This window comes from Cynocephalus volans, chromosome 12 (genome assembly GCF_027409185.1).
Source record: "Cynocephalus volans isolate mCynVol1 chromosome 12, mCynVol1.pri, whole genome shotgun sequence".
Classification (NCBI taxonomy): Eukaryota; Metazoa; Chordata; class Mammalia; order Dermoptera; family Cynocephalidae; genus Cynocephalus; species Cynocephalus volans.
Window position 1 is genome coordinate 107,899,730 of NC_084471.1, and position 25,376 is coordinate 107,925,105.

The window sequence follows — 25,376 nt, forward strand, 5'->3', positions numbered from 1 at the left end:
TTTTAAGAATGTTTAAAATAAAATAGGCATGATTTTTTCATACTTTATTATTATTTCTTCTTTTTTTAATTGAATCATAATTGATTTATACATATTTTTGGAATTCAGTGTTGACATATGTGGATCAAATCAATATTACTAGTATGTATATTGTTACAAAATGTACCTATTCTTTATGCCCCTTGTGCAATCCCCTCCTATCTCCCTCTCTCTCCCCTTGCCATCTCTGATAACCCTAGATTTCTTCTCTCCCTGTGAAAGAATAATGGTTACTCTGTTCGTTTGTTGCCTAGATCATCTGTCCAATGCTGAGATTTGTGTTCATGTCCCCCAATATTATTGTAGAGCAGATGTCTCTTCTATCACTCTGGAATGGGCTTTGTGGAGAGAGACATCCTCTTCTATGTTCTCTGCCGGTGACTCTCTTTGTGTCAATGCACTCCAGTGGCTGGTGGACCATCTGCATGGTGGTTGTGACATGTAACCACTTTTGTAGCAGCCATGATTACTGTGGTGGCTGTGGTGGGCCACCCTCATGGAGGTGATATTTTTGGCATTCTCCTTGGCCCTGGCAGTGTGCCTGGTTGTGGGCAGGGCACCCAGTCCCCGGATCCGTGCTCTGGGACTCTGGGCCACCCCGAGGTGCTGGTGGTGTGCCTGGGCCAGAACTAATTTTTTGTCCTTGCTTACTTCTAAAATGGTGGATCTTCCTGTGGGAACCAGTAGTTGAGCTGTGTTGTTGAGCTAAATTGCTGCTTTGCTGCTGTTTGCCTAGGGAAGGCTTTTTTTGCAGTTCAGGGTTTAATGGTTGGCCTTATAGGTACTTCCAGCTCTCCAGAGAACCAGTGCACTTTGGTTGTGTACAAACTCTGATCTGGGCCTGAGTCTTTTCAGCAAACTGCACCCAATGCAATCCTATATTCCTGACCAGTCTCCTCTGAGTGGTCCTGCACCAACTCAAAGGAGGATTGGCTGTCCTTGCTGTGTCCCAGTGTTCTCTCAGTGGGCCCTTCTCCCCTACCACCTGTGCTCCAATCACTTCCCATGTGATGGGTCCTGTGCTGGTCCCTTGCAGTGACTCTCCAGCTTCTGAATGGCTCCCCCTTTTCAGCTATTCTTGCTCCTTGCTCATGCGTGGGTCCATGGGAGCCCTATTAGTGGTCTTGCTGTCCTGGGGGCCACCAATGTCCTCTTCCCCCCTGCTGCCTCTAAGCAACTCCATCCAAATGGCACAGCTTTGGCTTCTACCAATGGTCTCAGCAGCTCCAGCCTTAAAGCTGCTGTGGCCCAAAACGCTATGAACAGTTTTCTCTTTGTCTCATCATGGCTTCTCCTGCCTTCATGAACTCTGTACAGTCTGTCCTCCTCCTATTCCCCTGAGCTCCAGCAGCCGTAGCTTGGCTGTTGTTATATTTTTGTAGTTGTAAATTGGTTGATTTGTGAGAGAGAGGGACGCTGGGAACCATCCATTCTGACATCTTGACTGGGACTCAATTTTTTCGTACTTAAAAATGCATGGATAAAATAGACATGGGTCTCTAACGGCTATACTAGGCCCCCATTTGAATTTCCCCATCACTGCCACAAAGTCTCAAGTTGTCAAACCAACATCTAATAGAAAATCAGAATTCCACATCTGTGGAATAGAGACTAGTCTATTGACTGGTTGGAGACCAGTCCTGATCTAACGAGGACTGAACTCCCGGTAGCAGTACTCCGTGCAGGGTAAAATTTTAAAAATTTCTCGTTTGTTTCCTAATGTAAAGCCCCAGAGTATTCTGGGAAATGTAGTCTCACTGACCACTAACGGAACAGGCACAGGAGTATAGGGCTTGGGTGTTTCTTCTGCGCATGTGCATCCTCGCTCCCCTCGCTTTCTGGGAAATGTAGTTTTGCCTTCCAATGACGTCACCCTCGCAGGACGCCTATGGGACAGGGATTTCCGGGTTCCTTCTGCGCATGTGCGGCTCCGAGCACTCGCCATCTTTTGTGTGGGGATTCCGGATGCTGCCGCTGTTCCCAGCGCTGCTCCTCAGGTCCTGATGTTGGATTGTCCGTCCCTGAAGGTGGGTGAGAGGGAGAAAGAGGAGCCCGCGGGCCTCGGGGGCCCTGGGGAGCGGGACGCTGTCCCGGCACTTGGGGGCAGAAGCGCCGCGGGCCTGGGGCGTGCGGGGCCTGACGTGCGGCGGGAGCGCGGACCTGGGCCGGGCCGAGCCGGGGAAGGGGCGCCCGGGCTGAGCTTTCCAGACGTTCCGTCAGAGGACGGCGCTGCTGGGTGTGCAGAAGCCGGTTCCAGATGTCCCAGGACGGGGGCTCAGGTCACAGGTGGCGACGGGAACGTGGGTGGGGGTGTGTGAAGACAGCGAGCCTGGGAGGTGTGGGGAGGTCACGTTCCAGCTCCGCCATCAGGAACCTGGTACCGACCTATGGGAAGTTCACTTCGCCATCCGTAACGTGAGCGTGTGGACATCCCAGAGTTGAATCTGGGATTGTGAGGTGTGTGCAGACTGTTCCTCTGTGGCTGCTGTGGTCGTGGGTGTCTCTGTTTCTTCAGGAGGTCGTTTCTGGTCCCTCCTGCACTATGCAGCCTGCCTAGCACTCCTGGTTTGAATTTACAGAAGTTGATATACAACCTTGTTTCCAGGACAGTGACTTCTAGGAGGGACATTGGGGCATGGGATGACAGTCTGGTTTTCTTTGGGGTACAGGAGCTGTGACAGAGTTTGAAGGAGGACGCCCTATGAATAGGAAGAGGAATCCCACCTGAGAGAAGATCACTGTGGCCTGAACCCTCTCAGGACTGCTTCAGAGCAGAGGTAAAAGAGTCCCAGAAAGGCGCAGCTTTCATAGCCCACGCTAGTCACTGAAGAGGTTCGAAGGCTTTCTGTGGGGTGCAGGAATGTCACAGCTGAGAGTATCTGTCTGCAGTGCTCTCTGAACACACTCTCATTCCTTCAATCTTCCCTCATTGTTCCAAGTGTCTGAGCTCTCTCAAACCCAGCCTATCGCCAATTTTGGCATCTAGAGATATGCTGATGGTTTTATATCTTCATAGTTTCTTTCTGGTAGTTCAGGAATATTTTGCGAGGTATTTCTATCTTGGAAGAAAAGTGAAAATTCTTAGATATGAGGAAATGTGGATTGCCCAGGGTAACATGATTTGTTGATCTTACATATCCTGACTTTTTGCTTGTTCTCCATTTTGCCACACTTCCATCAAAACAACTGTTTGTTCACTGTTGAGATTACTTCTGTAATGCTGAAGTCAACTTAAAACAATGTATGCTTTAACATACATTGCCTTAGGCATCCTTATCCTTTTTTGATCTCCATCGCTTTCTGTGGATCATGTCACCACAAAGAGTAAATAACAAGTACTTCCTTTAATGTCAGTATTCTGTTGTTGAAAATCACAAATTTTGCCGATATATTTATATAGGAGTCAATTTTACATTACTTAAATGGGAAAATTAGAATACTAGTGTGCTTCAAACACTTCATGGAGAGATCCCAGTTTTCTTTTAATTATATTTTTCCATGAACTTTTGAAAGTACTCTGGTACAGTTCACTACTAACTTATAAGAAACTGACACTTTTTATGTTTTTAAAGTAAACAACTTTTACATGATATTAAAACAAAAAACAGAAAATCTTGAACGATAGTTTACTGTTGTGCAAGCAGTTGGTTTTATCGGTTCACATAGCCTGCATTAGCGCCAGGAACCTCAATGAAGTCCTCTTAATTGACATTCATTGTAATTTTCACAACTTGTCCGTGGGGTTTTGAAGGTTTATTGATTGTATTTGACATAATTTAAGGTGTTTTCCCACACATAATTTTGTTCAAAACATATTGAGTTCTGGGGTCTTAGGTGTATCATTTAGCATTTGCCATGTAAGGAACAAATCAAAACCCAAATGTCTTTAAAAACCTAGGCATTTTATCATGTTGAAGTTCTATGAATCCATATTTTGGTTGTGTTTAAACTGGGCAGTTCAGCTTTAGTCACCTGGTGACTTGACTGAGGCTGGTTGGTTCAAGATGGCTTCACTCACGTATCCTGTGGTTTGTGCTGACTCTTGGCTGGGCCCTTTGTCTCCAAAAGTGTAGCCCCAGCTTCCTCACTCTATGATTGTGTTTAAGAAGGCAATCACCAGTGGCCAGTACTTGTCAAACTTATGTTTGCATGACATTTGTTAATGTGCTGTTGGCGAAATCAAGTCACATAGGAAAGCCCAGTTCATTGTCAGAGCATACTACATGAGGGTTTGGGTGCTGGGAGGTCCATCGCTAAGTATTATTACTGGAATAGTGTACCAAAAGAAATACACATAATGTGCATTTTATTTTATTTTATTTTATTTATTTCATTTTATGTTGTTATGTTACGTTATTTTATGTTATGTTATTTTATGTTATGTTATGTTATGTTATTTTATTTTAAAGATGACCGGGAAGGGGATCTGAACCCTTGGCCTTGGTTTCAGCACCACACTCTCCCAAGTGGGCCATGGGCTGGCCCCACAATGTACATTTTTTACCTGTATGATCTTGAGTAAAAGATGTTGGGTTGCATGATGCGTACTAAGCAAATATTTAGGTACATACAAACAAGATGTGTTGTAGTGGAAACACTTATCTGGAGTCATGTGTGGAGTCATTGTATTAATATGAAAATAGTTAATATAGCCTAACTATATTTCTATGGCATTAGTTTTAGCAATGACACACTGTGTTTTTCTTTAGTTTAAATGGTGAAGTTTTATTTTAGGTAATGTTGATTCTTGCTAAATCAGTAGGTAATGTATGTTTTTATTAACTCCAAAAATAAATTGTGTGTCTAATGCGTACCAATTAATGTACTTGCAGATGCACATTTAATGGTTCTTTGATGCAACTTATTGACCATAAAGGATTGTTGTCTCACAGGGTGGCTTCTTGTTTGTTTGTCTTTTTCAGCTAATGTGTTGAGAGTTTTGGTCAGGAGAATCTGGGGTCGAGCCACAACAGTTCTCTCCTTAATCCACTCCATTCCCTCTTCTCCCAGCTAAGCTGCCAGAGTGCACTGTGCATTTCCAAGAGCAAGAAAAGGTAGATAAATCTCTGGTGAGTTGTTTCTTTATTTATTCTTCATTTTTTTCACTGTATTACCTGGGTATTATGGGGAGCATGAATTAAAATGGAAAAGTAGAAATGAGTAAACCTTAGCTTGAAGGAAATGTACATATATATGAGGTCAAGTTTGCATGTAGATATACAAAGATATAATAATTCAGAGTATCTAAGTTGACTAAAAATTTGTCTCTGGTCTTTCTAATGTCATGCCAAAAAGGCTGACACTTTTTTTTTTACATGATTGGAATGGAACCTGAGAAGAGAATATACCAAATTCTCATGGGATATGAGGATTTATTGGCACTAAATTTCTTGTTGTTTTTAAAAAGCTGACTGGTAAGGGGATCTTAACCCTTGAATTGGTATTGTCAGCACCATGCTCTCCCAAGTGAGCTAACCGGCCATCCATATATGGGGATCCAAACCCTTGGCCTTGGCATTATCAGCACCACACTCTCCCAAGTGAGTCACGGGCTGGCCATGGCACTAAATTCTGAAATTCCATTTCTATTAGAATGTTTTTGACTGCCCACCTGGAAATAAACACATAGCTTTCCACAGCGGAAATGGTTAGTGAGTGCTAAGGCACATGTTGCTGAATAAGCAGACTGTAAGGTTTCATGTAATTTAAGAGTTTCTCACCTACAGAATTTTGTTTAAATATACCAAGTTCTGGGGGCTTTCTTGTATTATTTAGCATTTGCTGTGTAAGAACAAATCAAAATGCAATTGTTTCAAATATTTGGCCATTTTATTTCCTTGAAGTTCTATGGATCGACATGCTTAATGTCCTCAGCTGGGCAGTTTTCATGCTAGTGTTACCTGGATGGCAAATGTAGCTTTAGTGATGTGGTTCTGTGATTGAGGCTGTTGGTTCAGGATGGCTTCACTTATAAGTCCTGTGGTTTGTGTACAGATTTGGAAGACTTTACTTGATTCATGGATAAAACATGGAATTATCACATAAATTACAGCGAAATACAGTGCCTATTCTGTAGTCTTTTTCTAACGTGAATCTTCTGACACATTTGAAGCTGTTGTTCATGATCTTGTCATGGAAATTCTTCTGTGTTAGTTAGTTTCTCTCATGCCATTACTGATGGTTTTCTCTCTTTGAATTCTTCTAAACATTGCTCATCACAGGGCTTCATTCTGGGTGCTATTCTTCTCACTGTGTTCTTCTTGTTGACTGATTCCTTCCTCTGTAGTTTGCACTCTTGGTTCTGTTTAGCTTCCACCCTTTCCTACTTCTACTCTTTTCCTAGGGTCATAGGTTCAACTCGCTGTTGACTGCTTTTTGTAGCTATTCAAAAGGTACCTTAAGGTCAACAAATCCAAAATGAAAATGACATCTACTTCTTTTCTCTTACATGTGGTATCACTATGATCTATGCAGTGACCCAAGCCAGTGAAATGGGATGTTTTCTGGACTCTTCCCTGTTTCTCATGTCTAATCCTTTGTGGTGTCAGTTCTTGCTACTTTTGTTTGCTTGTTGTTTTCATTTATTCAGATTTCTGTATACACTGCCTATATGGGGGAGGAGGTGTTGGTACTTAGAAAGACAATAACTTTGTTCCATTGGAAATATTCTTGTAAAACCCTGAAGGGCAAGTTTCCTGGGTGATGAGGTTCCACCCCTGGTGACCTGTGCTTGTAACAAGCACCTGTGGTGACATCCTTAAGAGTCTGAGGGGAGAAAGCTTTCAGGAGTTAGTGGGACATTCATGAAGAGCCAATAAAAAGGCATGCAAAGGGCCGAGCCCGTGGCGCACTCGGGAGAGTGCGGCGCTGGGAGCGCGGCGACGCTCCCGCCGCCACCGCGGGTTCGGATCCTATATAGGAATGGCCGGTGCACTCACTGGCTGAGTTCCGGTCACGAAAAAGACAAAAAAAAAAAAAAAAGGCATGCAAAGAATAATAACAGAAATTGCAAATTTTCATAATGTGTACATTTTGCTTCAATAAATTTATGTCAGTGATTCTACGTGTAGTTTTTCTTACTGTACAGTTTTCTGTTTCTAGTTCAAGAAGACTTGTCATGTTTTTAAACTTTTTTACATATTGTATTTTATTCTATTTCAGGTAATGACTTAGAAATGAATGAGAAAAATGGATGTGTGCATTAGTCATCAGTATGTTTATAAACTACAACCATAGCTAACAGTCGGTTAAGAAAGAAAAGTGACAAAATAGTTAACTGAAGGTTGACATTCTCAGTTAGAGTTTGAGATGTAACGTAAGATGTGAAATGCTGGTTTTATTTTGGACCTAATGTTCAATGTGAACCTACATGCTTCCTGTTGGATATCAGAGTACTGTCTGTGGTCTCTAATGACATGTTTGGTGTTCCAGTGGTCAGCTGTGTAACAAAGTGATACAAAACCAAGTTGCTTAGAATAAGAATTTCTTCCTTAGACTGTAAAAGGGCAGTGTAGGTTGGCTGCTGCATGATGTGTCTGGTCTCACATGGAAGAACACTAGCAGCTGGGGACAGACATCCAGCCCTCTCTTTGTGGCCAGGTGGTCTTCCTCAGAGTCTGGCAGTCTCAGGGTAGTCAGGTTTGTCTGGCTTCTCCCACGGCAATTGTCCAAGAGGCCCAGGAAGTGGCTGTGAGGCATCTGGTTATCTATACTCAGATACCAAAACATGTCTCCTAACACATTTTGTTAGTCAAGCACATCACTAAGAGCATCCCTGATTCAAAAGGAAGACAATTAGATTCCACCTCTCAATAAGAGGAATAGTAAGACTTTGCAGCGGTCTTTAATAGACCACAGTTGGCTCTCTGGCCACAAGTTTCTAGCACATGCAAAATGTATTTTGCCCCTGTCAAGAGCCCTGGAAATGTTCTACAGTTATACAATTGACTGAAAAGCCAAGTAAATCATGTCCAGTGACCTGTTATCTTCATCTCCTGAACATGTGGCCAGCTCACATTGAGGAGAATGGCATAAACATGTGGGCACTTCCCTTCAGACACAGTGGGTAGTAAGGGGCAGTACCCTACAGGCACTGGTTTGAGCAGTAGGTTGTGTGCATTAGGCACCTGGTTTAGTTCTTTGATTAGGGCCCCGTGTTTATGTCTGCAAACAATGTCTCCTGCTTCTACACTGTGCCCTCTGGGCTCTCACTATTCTGTGTCGAAATCCATTTTTCTTAAAAGCCTGTTTGCAGTTGACCAATTTCTTTGCCTATTTTTAAGTTATAATAGTTGAAAATCCAATGACCCTTTAAAAAATTTGTTTTCTAATCACGCTCTCTTGATACAGGAAATTACCGTTGTACATCTCTAAAAAACACGGGCTTCCAGTGTACTGTAATCCATTATACCAATGCTACTACCTCTGTATTAGGCCCTTTTTTTCCTGACCTCGCTTTCTCTCTGAGGCAGCTATTTCTTAAGGAGTTTTATTTAGCAGGCACTGTCTATGTATCACACCCTATGGTACTTAGAATACTGGAAATTTTTTTTTAAACAAAACACTGTAATTCTTGAAACAAAGTAGTTTGTGTCTTTGAAAATATTTTGTTGGAAAAAACTTGGGGTGAAAAGTAGTTTTCTTTTGAACTCAGCAAGTTTTGGCTCCTTTACATTTTCGTTAAATTTGGTTTGAATTTGAACATCTTTCTTTATTTTATTGTTACTTATTTATTGACTGATGGATGGCTTATGTGGGGATCCAAACCCTTGGCTTTGGTGTTATCAAAACTGTGCTCTAACCATCTTAGTGATCTGGCTACTCAACCTTCTTTAATTTATCTTTCTTCTCATATTTTCTCAGTGGCAGAGAGAGGAGACCAGCTAGCACTTTTCCCATTGTTGACAGAATTCTCCTTTGGCAGAGCCCTGAGAGGTTGAGATTTCCTTTCCATTTTCCATGCTGTGATAGGCAATATTGTGGCCCACATCCTTCAGTGCTCCATTTATATCTGGTAATATATTTTGTGCTGAAGCTTCTTTTGGCTAGTATTAATATTTCCACTTAAGCTTTTCATAATTAGTGTTTGTGTAGCACTTTTAATTTAATTTTGTTTTGTAACTTTCAGTCTGTGTCTTTGTATTTAAAGTGTATGTCTCTGGACAGCATATTATTGGGTCTTAACTTTTCTATCGAATCTGATAGTTTTCGCCTTAAGTAGAATATTTAGACTAATTCCATTTAATCTACTTATTAAAAGGGGTAGATTTAGGTCTGCCGTTTTGCTATTTTTCTTTGTTGTTGTCTCATCTACATTTTAATCCTTTGCTTTTTCTTTTCCCCAAGTTTTTTTTTTCATTAATCATATATTTTTAAATATTTTAGTTTGTTCCATCTATTGGTTTTTAAAATATTTATTTTAATTTTAGTTTTGGTAAAGAAAAATACACATAACAAAAAATTTAGCATTTGAATCATTTTTTACCTTTAAGTAGTATTATGTATACTTTACAGTGTTGTGCAGGAGATGTCCAGAACTTTTTTTATTTTGGAATATTGAAGCTCTATATCCATTAAACGACAACCCTCAATTTTCCCCTCCTTGTAGCTTCTGGCACCTGATATTCTAGTTTTGTTTCTCAAAATCTGACTCATATCATTGGGACCATACAATACTTGTGATTTTGTGAGTGGCTTATTTCACTTTGCATAGTGTCCTCACTGTTCCTTGTTATAACATATGTCAAGATTTTATTTCTTTTTATGGTTGCATAATATTCCTTTCTGTGTATATACCACAATTTATTTATCCATTCATTCTTGGATAGACGTTTGGAATGCTTGCACCACTTCACTATGTGACTAATGCTGCTATGAACACTGGTGTGGAAATATCTTTTGGAGATTTAGCTATTAATTATTTTGGATATATACATCGAACTTGGACTTCTGAATCACATGGTAATGCCATTTTTAATTTTTTGAGAAGCCAGTATATATATTTTTAAATGGTACAAGGGGTGCACCATTTTATATTGCCACCCACAGCATACTAAAGTTCCAATTTCACTGAAGCCTGTTATTCCGTATTGAGTGTGAAGCAATATTTCATTGTGGTTTTGCATTTTCTAATGTGTAATGCTGTTGAGCATCTTATCGTGTGTTTGTTAGACACTGGTATATCATGGTGGGAGAAATGTCTATTCAATTTCTTTGCTATTATTTTGTTGGGGGGTGGTGTTGGAGTGGCTGCCTGGTATGGGGAACTGAACCTTTGAACTTGGTGTTACAATTCTGTCTCTAACCAATGGAAGTAACCAGTCAGCCACCTTCTTTGCTTGTTTTTTAAACAAGTTATCTGTTTTGTTGTGTAGCTGTGAAACATTTGGTATGTTCTTGATGTTAATTTCTTCTGCAGTAGATGATTTGCGACTATTGTATTTTTTGAGGTGCTGAAAAATAGTATTGTGTTTTTCATTTAAGATTCTACTTGGTCATTGCTGGTATGTTGAAATGTGATTAAATTTTGTTTATTAACCTTGTGTCCTGCAGTCTTGCTGCATTCACTTATTAATTCCAGGAGTTTTTTCATTTATTTACTAGAATTTTTTACGCAGATACTCATATCACCTGCAACCGAAGACAATTTTGTTGATTTCTTTTTCCCAGTCTGTAATCTTTTATCTCATTTTCTTCTGTTATTGAAGTATGAAGTACTTTAGTGCAATTTTGTGAGTGGTGAGAGGGCCCATTATTTCCTTGTTCCTGATTTTCTGGAAAAGCTTCAAGTATTTCACCATGAATAATAATGTTAACTACAGTTTCCTGTACATGTCGTTCTCCCAAACTCATTCCGAGGCAAACATCACCCTGATCCCAAAAGCAGATAAAGACACCACCAAAAAAGAAAACTACAGGCCAATATATTTGATGAATATAGATGGGAAAACCATGAATAAAATATTCACAAGTAGAATAACGTACAAAGAGTTATACATCACAATCAAATAGGATTCATCCCAGGGATGCAAGAATCATTCAACATACACAATCTATCGTACTTGACTAGGTTATAAATTTCTTGTGAATCACAGCCTGTATTCATACGTAAAGGAAAGGTACAACCCCTATGTTTTGTCTTTGGTTAATGTGATATTTCTCCCAAGTTCCCACAAACAGAAGAAGAAATTAACTTTGTATCCTATCTTTTTAAAAATCTAGTAATGACAGTCCCTCTAAGAGCTGGCAGCCTCTCAGATCCCAAGTGAATCTGCTGCAGACTTGGCCTCCAATATCGAGTATGCCGCAGACGCACAGGAGATGTTAACCAGCAAATAGAAGGACCAGGGGACACTGGGCCAGAGACCTCGCTCCTTATGTTGTACAGTGCCACTCTTCCCCCAGGAGGCCCTAAAAACTTTTAGAGATTAGTCAGAGGAGGAGAGGTAGAAGGGAAACTCAGCTCTTCTTCCTAGACAAATGTGGGAGCATCTAAAAGCAATTTATCAGATCAGAGTAAGAGTCACCCCGGGTGGCACTAACAGTTAATGTCTCTCTTCCTTAAGCGGAGTATGAAGGTTCATGAAGAGGAGTATTTTTAGACAAAGAAACTACACTCGAGGCCACCTTCGGGGTGTGCAGTCTGTGCATAGGGCCCCATGCACAGAAGAGCTCCCCATTTGGTTTTATGGTCTCCTCCTGCATTTGTGAAATTCTTAATAGTTTTTTGGGTGAAAGCCCCCACATGTTCATCCTGCACTGGCCCCGCAAGTTGTGTAGCTGAGCTCGACTGTGTTTACTGTGTCCTTTCAAATTCTGATGTCACCTCAATCTGTCATTCCACCATAGATATATTTTTTCTTCCCTCCTTCCTTCCTTCTCTTCTTGTTTGTTTCTTTCTTTTATTCTTTTTCTCTTGAAAATTAACACAGGAGGTGTTTTTCTGTGACTTAGCTAAGTGCTGTGTGTGGATGTTTCTGATGCTTTTCTATGGAAATTGATTTTAAAGGATTGAAGTAGAGAAGTGAATGTGGGGAACCTGAAGAAAGCCGCACAGAGGCTACACAAACCAGGACAAGGATATTTAAAGTATAAAAATGGAGGCTTTGGAAAGAAATAGCTGGTTTCTATTCTTACAACACAAACTTTCTAGTGGTCACCATCTCCATGAAAATGGAACAACATAATTGTTTCCAGTTAGAAGCAAGAGAGTAAAAGTTTATTTCCATTAGACTGGCCCAAACCGGTCTTCTTTCCAGATGGTTGTTTAGTCGATGACTCTGCTCGGGACTCAGCCTGAGTGTCTGTGGACTGCTCGGCTTTGGCAAACAAAACAAAGCAACAACAACAACAACAAAAACACAAAACAAAGAAACACCCCCTGAAATTTTTGACATGCAGATATATGCAGTGCTTTTTCCTTTCCTTTTCTTTTGTATCTACATTTTGCTTTCTACTCTGAACTTTATCACACTTTCCCTCTTTCTACATTGGATCCATTTGCAGTTCCATTTTTGCAGGAAAGGACAGTCTATAAATAAGCTTTTCTCTACTTACTATTGAATTTAATATTCTGCAGTGACATAAGATGTAAAGAGTATAATCTATAACTTAGTTTACTACATATGAGAAATGTCATTACATTTATTTTTGCTGCAGCTGGAAATGATCTAATGCTTTGATATTATAGGACACTTTATAGTTAATTATCATTTTAAGGAAGGTTTCTTCATTGCATATGCAATAATAGCTCCTTAATGTAGTAGCAGCTACTGTGTATTAATATTTGAGTGCTTTCTGTGTGCTAGATGCTGATTGTCTCATTTAGTTTTCCTCATGACCATCAATATTCTCACTTTACTGATGAGCAAACCAAGGCACAGAGAGGGTAAGAAACTTGACCAGGCCCCACAGTCATTGAGTGGTGGGGCTGGGATTTGAATCAAGCAGTCCGACTAATTTTAAATCATGGTTGTGAAGACATGAACTCTTCTGAGTCAGTAGTCTTCAGAGTCAAAAAGTAAGCCATGATAATAATGGCAAGAAGACACACTGTTTACACCTCAAAGTCAAAGAAAGGATTTGGAAGGTATATCACTTTGTCTACTGGGTCAACATCCCAAATCTTACTGCTGAAGTGAAGGAAAAAGAACCATTTCCACATGACTACATTTTCAGTTTCCAGATCCTGAAAGTCCTTTCTCTTCCTTTATTTATGGCTCAGTCTGTAGCAGGCATACAAACTTTAGTACGAGAATTTCTTCTTAGACCAGTTAGTCTTTTAAAGTCATTTTGATTGCAGCTAAGAATTAGCTTGGCCTAGGTTTAATCACCGCAAGATCTGTACAATGGGTTCTCAAAAAGTTCATGGGAAATGCGCATTATGAAAAAAACTATTGATGAATTTCAAAAAATTTTTGCACCAGAATAAACTCATATTAACTTCTCATAACATGTCTGAACAGAATCTAGTCTGAGGCACTAAGAAGGTTAAGAGAGGAGTTTAAAAAGAGTCCCTATCAAAGCAACATAAATTCTACTAAAACTGAAACAAAAACGTCAAATTTATCCTGAGCTTGGGAGAAAAAATGGTGATCAAAGATGCTTTATGAAAAACGTATGGGGACAATGCCCCAAAGAACTCAGCAATTTACAAGTGGATAACTCATTTTAAGAAGGAATGAGACAATGTTGAAGACGAAGCCCACAGCAGCAGACCATTCACATCAATCTGCAAGGAAAAATTAATCTTGTTTATACCCTAATTGAAGAGGACTGAAGATTAATAGCAGAAACAATAGCCAACACCATAGACATCTCAACTGTTTCTCCTTACACGATTGTGACTGAAAAATTACAGTTGAGCAAACTTTCTGCTCGATGGGAGCCAAAACTGTTGTGCCTTGATCAGCTGCAGACAAGAGCAGAGCTTTCAATGGAAATATTAAACAAGTGAGATGAAGATCCTGAAGCATTTTATGGAACAATTGTAACAGGAGAGGAAACATGGCTTTACAAGTACAAGCCTGAAGACAAAGCAAAGCAATGGCCACCAAAAGGTGGATGTGGTCTCTCTAGTCAGAGCAAAAGTAAACCAGTCAAGAGCAAGCATCATGGCAACAGTTTTTTAGATGCTTAAGGAATTGTGTTTGTCGACCTTCTAGAGGCCAAAGAATGGTAGCATCTGCTTGTTATGAGAGTGTTTGGAGAAAGTCAGCCAAAGCTTTAGCAGAAAAATGCCCAGGAAGCTTCAATGGAGAGTTTTTTCCACCACAACAAGGCTCCTGCTCACTCCTCTCATCACACAAGGGCTATGTTGTGAGAGTTTCTCTGGGAAATCATTAGGCTTCCACCTTATAGTCCTGATTCATCTCCTTTTGACTTTTTGTTTTCTAATCTTAAAAAATGTTTAAAGGTTAGCCATTTTTCTTCATTTAATGTAAAAAAGACTGCTTTGACATGATTTCCCAGAATACACAGTTTATTAGGGATAGACTAAATGGCTGGTGTCATCACTTACAAAAGTGTCTTGAAGTTGATGGAGTTTATGTTGAGAAATAAAGTTTGTATTTTTACCTTTATATTTTGATTCCCTTTGTCATTAACTGTTTGAAGTCCTCTCATATAATCTATAACAACAAAGATGGATGAAAAGTAAAAACCGATTCTATTTTATTGACCATTTGTCCTATTATTATCCATTATCTTAGTACTTGGAAGCATTGGGGTTTTTCCCACTTTCTGTTAGTTGGCTTGATGTTAGGCTTTTCTTCAGTTGCCTATGGACCTATTAGGGTTAGTTGAATTCCGTTATATCTAATTTTTATAGCAACTCTACATGGCAAGTGGTGGTAGGAGTAGTATTTTGCTGATGAAAAGCTATAGCTTAGAAAAGACAATTACAGTCTTTGTTGTCACTTAACTAATAAGTGGTGGGGGCTTGATTGGAGCTCATATCTCTCTGCCTCCAAAGTCAGTATCCTTTGAACCAATCTTTCACGTTATAACAAACACTTAGCAAATATTTACAAATGTCTTACTTTTCTGTCTTTCTGGATAGCAGTATTTTATAACTGTCACAGAAAAAGTCATAATTAATTTCAACCCTCATTTATTAAGCGCAATCTTCTGAACCTGAAGTAGTTATGCCAGTAAATTGAACATACCTTATCAGTAAACTCACACTAATATTTCCCAAGATTCTTGCATTAAAATAATCAGAATAACAGAACGATGACTTTCTTTTTAAAGTTCCAACAATATGTGAATTTTTATAGTCACTCTATGGAGGATATTGTAAATAATGCTAAATGGAATGTGATTGTATTAGTCTATTTCTCCTGCTTATAACAAAATACCAGGAACTGGGTACTTTATAAGAAAATGAAATTTACTGCTTACATTTTCAGAGGCCAGGAAGTCTGAAGGACTTTCAGGGAAGTCCAGGGAACACACCTGGTGAGGGTCTCGGTGGTGGTGACAGTTACCCAGGGATCTCCCATGGCAGAAAATGGCAGAGCAGAGAAAGAAAAACCTCTCTTGCATTCTCTTTTAAAGCCCTCAGAACCACGGCCCTGACCACCATTATTAATCCATTCACTACTGCATGGTCCTACAATCCAATTATCTCTTCATGACCCCACCTTTCATTTACCATAATAGGATTTCCCACCCTCAGCAGTTACAGTGGGGACTAAGTAGGTGGGGGGGTGGTATCCAATCTACAGCAGTGATGAAATACTATTATCCTATGAATGGCAAATTGCATTTTCCCAGAATGGCTAGGACAATGTCTCTGTTCTTTCCAAAGTGTCTAGGACCTTTCTACTCCCCTTTCGAGAAGTGGGGTCTAACTACTGTCCCCTTGAGTCTGAGAAGGCATGTGACTTGTGAAAATAATATTGTGTGATTTCTGAGGTGAAGCCTTGGTAGCTGGAACTCTTGTGTTGGAGCCCTGAACTGCTGTCTCAGGAAGCTCACTTCCCTGAGACTACCATGCTGTGAGGAAGCTCCATCTAGTCGACTCAGAGAAGCTCTGCCATTATTATATAAAGAGAGATGCCTGGTGAGCCCGCAGCTGCTCCATCCCCTATTTTTCCAGCTTGAGCCACCGTCTAAGTGCAACTGCAGATTTCCTTAGGCAGAACCACCCAGTAAGAAAGAGAGAGGTTTGGATGTAATTCCCTGCAGAGGTCTTGGTGACAGCAGAGTGGCAGTTTCCTGCTCAGGATGTGTGGGCAATTAGAAGGTTGCTGTGCATCCCATCCTCCCCCCGCTTCTTGTCCTTTCACAGCTCCCAAGTTTCTACCCTATTTGCAAACCTGAGCTTCTGATCTTCCACCCATTCTCAATCCTTACTCAAACATTTTCATATCTTGTATAAATTTCTCTTTCATAAATTAGCATGTCAGTTTCTCTTGCTTGCAACCAAGGACCCAATTAATACCCCCAACATTTAAGCTTATAGAGGCCTATTGCTTAATATCAGCACATAAATATATTATTATTCAGTTTTATTTCTAAGTAAAAGGATTAGTTTAGGCTATCACTTAGCCATCACTTCTAGAGCTGTATGAAACTCTTCATAAGTACCTAAATTATTTCCCCAAAATATGGATGGGATTTCCTATAAAAGATAATTTTTGAATGTTTTTGTAGAATTAGCCACGATTTTATAAATTCAGAGACTGCAAAGGGTACAAATAAATGTCATTAGATTAAAAAAACAAGAAAGACACATGCCATTCAACAAATAGAGAATGAAATAGCTTGGCTTAGATAATATTCATCCCCAGAGTTGTTTATGTGTAATGACTAATACATACATAACAATATAACCCTTGACTTATTATAGAGGGTCATGAAAGCTTCTTCCATTGTTTGTGAATGTGGGAGAATAAAGGAATGTATGCCAAACAGCAAATACAGGCCACACACGTGGTCTTAAAAGAGTTATAGGAATAGTGGTAGATAAATGATTCTTTAAATCCAGTGTCCCAGTGAATGTAAGAGGGATGTTCCCAGGGACCAGAAGAAAGCTGTGTTCATAACACTTCCCCAGTCTCTTTGATAATATTTTGCTCTCTGTGAATCTGTCTCAGATCAGCCTGGATCTTGCCCATGCCCCTTTCTTCAAAGGTGTTTGGCAATGATGTTCATTCAACCTATCTTATGATTACTAATAACCAAAACTCTGGAAACAAAACACTCCCTGTCCATTGAGGCTATTTTGAAATGGCACAGTCACCCCATCTCAAGGGATCTTACAAGAAGCATGCCAGTCACTGAATGTAAAGCGACTTTACTGTTGCCCTGGTGGCCGTAATTGCGCCTTTAGAATGGATCAATTTCCCAGGAGGTTGGAGTGACCCAGAAAAGAGAACAAGAGAGAGCATATAGCAGAGCAGTATTCCAGTATTGTGTATTTGGCATTTGAGTGCAATTTATTGATGCCCATCAAATGCCTTACTAATGAAAAATAAACACTTTGAGTTAACATATAATAGGACAAACTGTCCTTTGTTGTCATTATTTTATTAAGCACCAGACATTGTGCCAGTCTGTGGCAATACAAGGAAAGACCAAAAGAAATAGTCCTTGTTAACAAGCAATTTGTGTTCTAGAGGAGGCAACTAATATTAAGTAAAAGGTCACTTAAATCAAATGTAAAATTACAACTCTGGCATGGACTGTAGTGCAGAGGTATATAGTGCTAAACACTCCCATCAGAGTATTTGAGCAGGTATGTGTAGGACTAATAAACTTGACAGGGATGAGGTGAGAAAAGATGGTGTTTAGGCTGAGGAAGTGCTTTGAGGCAGGAGGGAGCATGTGAGAAGCAGGGATTGTGGAAGGCCAGAGTGGGTGCAACACAGAAAGTGCCAGACAGCACAGTACCCTGTCAGGATGGAGAGCTGAGTGGGAGCCGAGCTATGCCAGGACTTATTTGCCTTCATACAAACCTTAGTCTTTATCGTAAAAGCAATGGGAAGTGATTAAAGAAGCTTTAACAATGTGCATGTGTGTGCATGCGTGTGTGTGTGCACGTGTGCGAGATTGTGGTGCTGATGGTCAGATTTACATTTTGATAAGGTGACCAGTTTTGTACTTGCATTTTTGCCATTTGTTAAATATTTTGTTTAATTGTACAAATATTATTTTCTAAAGAGGAGTGCAAAATGGAAAGAATGAAATGCAGATTCTAGTGGTAATAAGTACACATCTCAAATTCAATCAATGGAAATGGAAATTCTTAATGTAGTCCAAAGTAACACAACTTTGGTTTCAACCACATTCTTGTTGAAATAAAGGCAACTGACTGTGTGTTCAATTCTGACAATAAATGTAAAATTAAAGACTGTGGGCAAAAATATGTCATTAGAGATGAACATTAAATGCATGACAATGGTTGGTAGCCTTTGAGGGTAGAGAAAAGAGAGAGTGTGTCATGGAGATAAGAGTAAATAAACAAAAATAAGTAAATAAAATTCTCTAACTAACATGGAGAATAATCAGGGATATTTTTGTAACAGTTTTAGCCCTCAAGGATCAGATCACTCCAAAACACAGTAACTCTAATATGTTCTTTGATTTTCTCTGATTAAATAATCCAGAACACAAAATGGATGAAAGTATTATATGCCTTAACTTTTAGCAAGAAGTCTCAGGTACAGCTACTTCCCAGCCTTGAAACTCTGAACAAGCCAATTAATTTCACTGAGCCTCAGTTTTTTCATGTATAAAATAGAGTTAATAACCCCTCCCCAGCTCTAAGATAAGTAGAGCTGATATTTAAAACCCTTTCAAAATAGTACACACATGTAGTTTTCCCAGGGGTCCAAATAAAAGAGTTATTACCATAGATGTATAATTTTTAAAAATGTATTTAAAATCCTCAGTTTTATATTTATCATTGTAAAGGCATAGTCTCAGAGCCTGATGATAAAAGGGGAAAAACTCACACAACTGGGAGAATAGATATTGATCCTTGAGAAAACTAATGATTCAGGTTAGCCAGTAACCTTATGTCTCTAATTAATATAAATATAGTCTCAGTGTTTATTTTGTGCTTTTGTAAAATACAAAATTAATAATTGTTTCCTCTGTAATAAAGTAGATAAAGTAGTTGGGCTGTATAGTTATTAGAATCTCTTCCAAAACTTTTATCTTTTCCTAATTAAAAAAATACAGACCAACTGAAAATCAGGATCATGTTTTCTAATATTCTGCCAAAATAGAGTCTGTGCCTGAGCAATGTTTTGAATATTTTGGGAAAAGATCTGAATTTATGGTGGTCAAAACTATTAGTTTAGTATTGATAGCTCCGCCTATTTCTTTCTCAAAATACCCGAATTTTGTTTGGGGTACACTGTGCCCAGCATCCAGGGATCGAGTTAGACCAGGGTTTCATACCCTGACACAATAGAGATCTGAGGTGGGATAATTCTTTGTTGTAAAGGGGTGGGGGTGCACCCTGTATGTGGTAGGATGTTACCAGAATCCAGAATCCCTTGTCTGTACCCACTTAATGCCAGCAGCACCCATCTCCTAACTGTAAAAGCCAGAAAATGTCTCCTGATATTGTCATACATCTTCTGGGGGCAAGGTTGTCCCTGGTTGAAAACCTCTAATTCATACTAGTCCTAACATCTGTTTTCAATCTGACCAGTGAGTTCTAAATTGCAGTCTTTTAGCGGTGATGGGGAAAAGTTTTCTGGGCAGGAAAAAGATAAAAAGTATAATTGACTGCACCTGTCTTTATTCTTCTCTTTTTTTTTCTCTTTCTCTCTCTTTTTGCCTTAAATGCAAACATGATGTCTGGAGCTCTAGCAGCCACCTCAAGACCATGAGACAACCAACACCAGGGAAATGCTAGAACACAGGATTTCCTGACACCATTCAGTCTCTAACCAAATGCAAGCAGCAGCAGCAGTGTTTCCCGGGCTGGGTGTGTGTGTGTGTGTGTGTGTAAATGCTATTTATTTAACCATCATTAGTCATCTTTCCTGTTACTTACGGAAGACCACAAATGCAAGCAGCAGCAGCAGTGTTTCCCGGGCTGGGTGTGTGTGTGTGTGTGTGTGTGTGTGTGTGTGTGTGTGTGTGTGTGTGTGTGTGTGTGTGTGTGTGTGTGTGTGTGTGTGTGTGTGTGTGTGTGTGTGTGTGTGTGTGTAAATGCTATTTATTTAACCATCATTAGTCATCTTTCCTGTTACTTACGGAAGACCACAAATGCAAGCAGCAGCAGCAGTGTTTCCCGGGCTGGGTGTGTGTGTGTGTGTGTGTGTGTGTGTGTGTGTGTGTGTGTGTGTGTGTGTGTGTGTGTGTGTGTGTGTGTGTGTGTGTGTGTGTGTGTGTGTGTGTGTGTGTGTGTGTGTGTGTGTGTGTGTGTGTGTGTGTAAATGCTATTTATTTAACCATCATTAGTCATCTTTCCTGTTACTTACGGAAGACCACAAATGCAAGCAGCAGCAGCAGTGTTTCCCGGGCTGGGTGTGTGTGTGTGTGTGTGTGTGTGTGTGTGTGTGTGTGTGTGTGTGTGTGTGTGTGTGTGTGTGTGTGTGTGTGTGTGTGTGTGTGTGTGTGTGTGTAAATGCTATTTATTTAACCATCATTAGTCATCTTTCCTGTTACTTACGGAAGACCACAAATGCAAGCAGCAGCAGCAGTGTTTCCCGGGCTGGGTGTGTGTGTGTGTGTGTGTGTGTGTGTGTGTGTGTGTGTGTGTGTGTGTGTGTGTGTGTGTGTGTGTGTGTGTGTGTGTGTAAATGCTATTTATTTAACCATCATTAGTCATCTTTCCTGTTACTTACGGAAGACCACAAATGTGTGTGTGTGTGTGTGTGTGTGTGTGTGTGTAAATGCTATTTATTTAACCATCATTAGTCATCTTTCCTGTTACTTACGGAAGACCACAAATGCAAGCAGCAGCAGCAGTGTTTCCCGGGCTGGGTGTGTGTGTGTGTGTGTGTGTGTGTGTGTGTGTGTGTGTGTGTGTGTAAATGCTATTTATTTAACCATCATTAGTCATCTTTCCTGTTACTTACGGAAGACCACAAACTTAATTGATACACATGTAGAAACTCTTCCTGTTACTTCCATATCAGGCATAAAGGAACAAAAAGACAAAGAGGAAGCAGGGAGTCAACAGGGAGTGGTGTTCAAGGAAATTAAGCTAGAGAGTCTGGTGACACAGTAGAATCAGAATCACACAAGATACAAAAAGCAGAAATGGGTCATTATAAAGGGTATTTGCTTTATCATTTAATAATAAGAAAAACAAACAAATGAGGGTAGATAAAACTAATATAGGAGCAAGAAGCAAGTATTTTGTGAGATAGTTTAGCCATAGATGAAGCATAAAGAGAATATGTGGGCTGAGCCTAGATAGAAAGGTTTGAAAGACCACTTACTAATGCTTGGGGGAGGCCTGGTTTTGCAGTGTTAAATACTTTTTCTTATGTACTATTCCTAGATTTATGCAGATTGTTGAAAATATGATTACTGTGTTGTCTGAGAAATTTACCACTGACAGCAGACAGTTTCTACTCTTTCATGCCAAAACTAACAAATGTTCTGGGTGTGTGTGTGCATTGTGTGTTAACAAAGTCACCATAGGCTTAAAAAAGTCATGTATCAGGCAAAAAAGGGAGAAAGAATAGTTTTTCTGCAAATGCAGAATGCTGACTATTTGCTTTATGTGTTTGTTCGTTCATTTATATATTTAAAAATTTAAGTGCATATTATCTGCCAGGGACTTGGTTAGGTATTAGAAACACAGAAGTGAATAAAACAGATGCAGTCCCTGCCTTTATGAAAACCAGAGAAGACTTTTCAGAAAAACCAATGTCTTAACACAGAACAGAAACATTAATAAAAGTTAGAATGGTAAGTGTAGGGAATGGGGTATTTTTCTAGGGTTTAACCATTTTATGCAAAATATTTGGGGAAGTTTAACCTACACTACAGTTTACCAAGAGAAACATCTGGCCCACAGAGAAAACCTTATTACTTAGTATCTATCACATTTAATTCGAATATCTTGTCATGGAACCTGAGACTATAGTCTTTTATTCTTCTTTCTGTTATATAATAGTTGACATTTACCTCTTGTGTTTTTCCTTTAAACCGGGCTCTACACACCCTTTCCGCCTTGGCTCCCATCCTCATCCCCCATTCACTCCGCCCATCACTTTCTTGCAGTGGTCAGAGGACAAAGCACTGTTTAATTCCCAGGTAAGTAACCTCATCCCAGGCTGGGCTTCCCCTGCTACCTAATATGCCATCCAAAAAAAAAAAAATTGACAATGTAAAATTGACTTTCATGGTCTTATTTATTAGATTCATACAAAAAAGTTCACTGTATCTGTTAGCAAAAAAATCACTGCATCTGTTTGGTTTTTACTTTTTGTGTACTTATAATTAAAATACTATCCTGTCAGTATATTCAGTCTCATTCCTTCCCCATATATTTGGTCTTTCTTCCTATAACTTTCTTCCTGTAACTTTGGTGAAATGGACTGGGGTCAGAAGTCCTGTGTTCAAACCTGTATTCATTCATTCACATCCACTGGGCAAGTCAAGTGAAATCTAGAAATTTTGGATTCCCATAAAAAGGAAATAACACCTTCGTAAGTTTATTTGAACACTAAATAATTTTTTAAAAAAATCTAAGACTAGTTCTTAACTTATGAAATTGTCTCTATACACAAATTAATTCATTCAGCAAGATGAAATGCCACTAATCTCTCAGGTTTTCCCCATTTTGTAGCTTTTTCCAATTCTGTTACTCTATAAAGTATGAAGTACTGTACTTCACATGTATGTATTACATGATCTGTATTACATTACACTATCATCTTTTGTATGGTTCTGTCTCTCTCAATATAAGCTTCAAAAGTAGATAACTATTTTTAGTACACTTAATTTTTAGAGCAATTTTAGGTTTATAGAAAGATTGCTCAGAAGATACAGATTTCCCATGCACCTCGTCTGCCTCCCCCTCACGGTTTTCCCTCTCGGTAGTAGTGTCTCGCATTAGCTCCACATTTGTTAAAGTTGACAGACCAGTATTGATACATATTGTTAACTAAAGTCCACATTTAATATAGGTTTTACTCTTTGGGTTGTACAAGTCTATAGGTGTTGACAAATGCATATGCTGTGTATATCCCATGGCAGTATCAATGTGCCCTAACCGCTGGTAACCAGTGATCTTTACATTGTCTCCTAGCTGTACCTTTTTCAGACTGTGAGATAGTTGGAATCATACAAGATGTAGCCTTTTCAGACCGGTTTCTTTCACTCAGCAATATTTGTTTAAGATTCTTCCATGCTTTTTCATGGCCTGATAGCTCATTTCTTTGTTATCATTGAATAATATGGCATTGTGTGGATGTTCCCCAGTTTGTTTATTCATTCACCCTTTGAAAGGCATCTTGATTTCTTCCATGTTTTAGAAATTATAAATAACCCTGCTGTAATCATTTGTATGCAGGCTTTATGTGATTGCTGGACATATAAGAGTATGTCTAGCGTTGTTAGAAACTGTCAAACTATCTTCCAAAGTGGCTGTGACATTTTGCATTTGCATCAGCAGTGCATGAGAATTCTGTTACTCGGAGTGGAATGGGTTTTAGCCATTCTAATGGATGTGTAGTGGTATCTCATTGCTTTAATTTGCAGTTTCCTACTGGCATATAAGTATGATGTGAGGATCTTTTTATATGCTTATTTCACAACTGTATTTATTCTTTGGTGAGTTGCCTATTCAGATCTTTTGTTTATTTTTTAATTGGGTTCTTTGTTTGCTTATGGTTGAGTCTTAAGAGTTCCTTGCCTACTTGCATACCATCCCTCTATCAGATATTTGCTCTACAAAGATTTTCTCCCAGGCTGTGGTTTATCTTTTCAATTCCTTAAAGGTGTTTCAAAGCACACATTTTTAATTTTAATAAAGTTCTTTAATAAAGTCCAACTGCCAATTCTTTTTTTCATGGATCGTAAAGAGCTATATGTTTTACCTTCTAGAATTTTTCCTTCTACTGCTACTGAGGTGGTCCTACTCAACTGTGTACCCACTTATCTATTGCAGTGTTTAGAATTTAGTCAGGAGCCTCTCGGTAGTTTTTGATAATGTGAGTTCAGCACTTTTGGAAGGCCCGTTAGACAGGGTCGTAGCAGGAAAGGATTGGCAGCTTACCAAGCTGGACATTTTGATGATGTTTTAATTAAGAGATTTACAGAAGTGAAGGCAGTTTAAGACAACCAGTGTGGAATGTTGCAGCACCCCAGGCAACAGGAATCTCAAGCTCAAGGGGTCATAAGAGAAAACATGAGAACTAAAGCCACAGACAAGGTGTCACCTGTCAGGAGTTATAATTGTAGAAGGACACAGGTACTAATTAACCTGTGTAGAATCAGGGAGCGAATAGAGGGAATACCTCCTCCTGATCTCCCATCTTCTCCAGGTCCTCCCATGGAATGAATTCAGGCAGGAATCAGAAGAAATCACCCTCCAGAGAAGAGCAGAAAAGAGCAAAGGATGGATAGTGCTGAGGGTCAAATGTGTCCCTCAAAAGTTCATGTATTGGAAACTTGATCTCCATTGTAACAGTGTTAAGAGGTTGGAAAATCTTATTACAGTAACTGAAAGGTGGGGCCTTTAAGAGGTGAGTAGGTTGTTAGGACTGTGTCCTTGTGAATGGGTTAATCCATTCATAGAGTAATGAGTGTGGTTCTGAAGTCTTTGTAAGGAGAGTGAGTGAGAAGGTTCTTTCTCTTGCTCAGCCATTCACGCCATGTGACACCCTGCACTTCTGTAGAGAGCCACCACCAAGAACAAAGACCTGACCAGATGTGTCCCCAGGATTTTGGACTTCCCAGCCTACAAAACTGTGAGATAAGAAATAAATTTTATTTCTTCATAAATTATCCCGTTTTAGTTATTCTGTTTTAAGCAACAGAAATGGACTAATACAGGCAGGGAGGGAAAGAAGGGAAAGAAAGATCAAACAGCTCAGGCAGTTTCTTTAAAATTAATTTGGAAGACGAAGAGGTGGAGATGCAATCTGAACAAGGTAGTTCTCTGGTTGACTGGTGGGAATATTCATACCACCTTGTCCCTTTTGTTAGAATAGTGCTGACAAAATGTGTCAACTCCATCCTGCCTCAGTGCCCCAGCTGCAGGCTCCCTCTGACTTCCCACTTGGATACTACTCCTTTCCAGTCAACCACATGGGCAAGAGCTATAATGGCAAAAGAACAAAGAAATCTAGAGACCATAAGAGGCAGCATATCTGCCAAGTCATTTGGCTGAGATGTGGTGGGCTGGGTGAGTG

The 25,376-nt window shown here is 39.6% G+C and overlaps 1 long non-coding RNA gene across 2 annotated transcripts; it reads left to right on the plus strand.

Annotated features, from left to right (window-relative positions):
- The first annotated feature begins 1,981 nt into the window (after positions 1–1,981).
- Positions 1,982–24,969, plus strand: LOC134361203 (uncharacterized). 2 transcript variants are annotated; one of them, XR_010021394.1, is made up of 5 exons: positions 1,982–2,066; positions 2,709–2,816; positions 4,962–5,108; positions 8,902–9,052; positions 12,047–12,501. It is a non-coding gene; the product is annotated as an uncharacterized LOC134361203 (long non-coding RNA). The 2 variants fall into 2 exon arrangements; XR_010021393.1 differs by lacking the exons at positions 8,902–9,052; positions 12,047–12,501 and adding an exon at positions 24,826–24,969.
- Positions 24,970–25,376: the final 407 nt, after the last annotated feature.